Here is a 2,465-nt window from a genome sequence, read left to right as displayed (position 1 = left end):
CGGTCCACGGTGCGTCAAGCCGGCGGAGCACCGCAGAGGAAGCTCACTGAGCTAAAAAAAAAAAATACACCCTTGCGCTGTTGAGCGAGAGTTTTATTTTGAAAAATTTGAAACGTGCCTCTTTGTTTTCACTTGACAAAAGTTAAAGAGCAAAGCCAACCGACACATCGTTACATAATAGACGTTGTCCTCCGTCAGGTGACCATCTATCTATCTATCTATCTATCTATCTATCTATCTATCTATCTATCTATCTATCTATCTATCTATCTATCTATCTATCTATCTATCTATCTATCTATCTATCTATCTATCTATAGATATATCTATATATCTATAGATATATAGATATATAGATATATCTATATCTATATATATATAGATATAGAAATAGATATATCTATATATACTAAGTATACTCCCTCTACTTAGGTTGAGTGAGTGACCCTGGGTCTCTCCCTCTACTGGGTCCACTCGTTACCTGTTATAATTTTGTAAGCAAAACCAGCTTAGTGGTACTTGTACAAGTTCGAATCGATCGGTTGTCACTTGCTCGGTTGGCACAATGGAGAGTGTCTGTGCTTTGGACACGTGAATCCTGTGTTCGAGTCCAGCTTGTGAAATAATGAGTGGTGTTTATTGGCAAATACTGAAGATCATAATAATATGAATGTAGGTAGTTAATGTTAATATATGTAGCCACAGTGCAGCATTTTCACTATGAATGACACAACTGATTCTCTGTGTATTTAGGATTAGAGCAGTCTATGTATTTGTTTATTTATCTATTATTATATAAAAGTGTAGTGTCATCACAGTAGAGTGTGTCTTTTACATACATAAATATGTAGTGAATTTACCACACATTAAGACTCAATAGACTTGGTCCAGAGATGTTTCATGTGACCTCACAGCTTCCCTCTCACTGTCAGTAGTAGCTCTATGGTGGCAGGCAACAATTAACACAAAGCCTGGGGATAGCAGACAAACTCCTCCCTCTTGAGAGTCATCAGGATTCTGTATGTAGAGTTGTTTAGGCCATGGTGTAAATATATTATTTTGTCATTGATCTACCTTAAAGTATGTTTCAAAGTCAAATGTGGTCTCAGCTCTTTCTGTGGGCCTCTAGACTCCAAATGAGTAAAAGAGATGGCGTTAAAGTTACTGCTTCCTTCACCTCACTTCACTCTGTTATCAATACATGTAGTAAATAAAAAGAAATTCCTCAAATAGAGTAAGAATAACCAGAAAAGGTTTCAGGAAGAGCTACGTATTAATCTTGTAACACTAAAGTATGTTAGAGCATAATCTGCTCTTTAAGAACATGGAGATTATTTTGTGAAATGAAGCCTACTTTGATAGGAATCGTTGAAGAGACAGTGCCATGTTCTTAATGCAGATAAAGAATGACATAGTATGATGGTTTGCTTCAGAAAAGAACGTCATTACAAAAACTGAAGATGTGCAATGTAGAAACTCACTAAAAAAGTAAGCAGTGCTGCATGATGACAGTAAAGTCAAACCAGCTCTCTTGTAATGTTATTTGTGACTTGCAGCTGCACCGACGTGAATCCAGCTGCAGCTCAGTGCACAGCCAGAACCGCCTGCTGTAACCGGGTCGCCCTGCAGCCCGTCATCACAGACCTGGTACAGATCACGGAGAAAAGTTCCAGAAGTTTATGCATATGTTTTTTAATGAAAGTGTGACTTTAGCAAAGCATTATGAAGGAAAGAGTTACACAGTGTCATTGTAAGTCCAAGGAAGCAATTAGTAATGTTTGAAATAGTAACATGATCTCTGTTTTGCAGGTGCAGAGTCTTTTGCCAAGGCTTAGTGGGAAGGTGGACGTCGTCCTCTTCAATCCTCCATATGTGGTCAGTCCATCAGAAAGCAAATTTTGCTGAGCGATTAATTGTCTCAAAAAATTATTGCGATAAACGATAATATTGTTTGAAGACCTTTTTACACTGATGTAATGGAAATGAGGTAATAATGCATGCGATTTCCTGCCAAAGATAGATACACTTTATTTTCAAAAGAATATTTAACACTGGAACTGATAAACAAAATAAACAAAACAACCAAAAACAAAATGGATTCTCAGTCTCCATTAACAAAAAATGTACTTGATAAAAACTAAACAACATAAAGCCAAAGTGGAAATAAATACTGCATTCAACCTAAAGACTGCAGATTATGAAGTGTGTATACTATGTTGCCCTTCAGTAATAATTAGATTTAAATAGAGAAGATGGGCACATCGACTACCTGATGCAATAGTTCACACTACATGATTTTTTGCTCCTATTTTTCCCCTTACAACAATCTTAAAACGTTGGTCTTTCTAAGATTGTGTGGTGTGTTACGGTAGATCGTCGTTGCCGCTCCGATCCAAATCAGGGGTTTTCCCCGACTGGGAGCTTAACGCAGCCTGTTGAATGTGACAGGCAGCCAATCAGAAAGC

The 2,465-nt window shown here is 37.4% G+C and overlaps 1 long non-coding RNA gene across 1 annotated transcript; it reads left to right on the top strand.

Moving 5' to 3' along the window:
* Positions 1 to 1,149: 1,149 nt before the first annotated feature.
* On the top strand, positions 1,150 to 1,891 carry LOC116735848 (uncharacterized). The gene is made up of 3 exons (XR_004342446.1): positions 1,150 to 1,488; positions 1,557 to 1,647; positions 1,810 to 1,891. It is a non-coding gene; the product is annotated as an uncharacterized LOC116735848 (long non-coding RNA).
* Positions 1,892 to 2,465: the final 574 nt, after the last annotated feature.

This window comes from Xiphophorus hellerii, chromosome 16 (assembly GCF_003331165.1).
Source record: "Xiphophorus hellerii strain 12219 chromosome 16, Xiphophorus_hellerii-4.1, whole genome shotgun sequence".
Taxonomy (NCBI): domain Eukaryota; kingdom Metazoa; phylum Chordata; class Actinopteri; order Cyprinodontiformes; family Poeciliidae; genus Xiphophorus; species Xiphophorus hellerii.
This window is presented reverse-complemented; position numbering and strand designations above follow the sequence as displayed.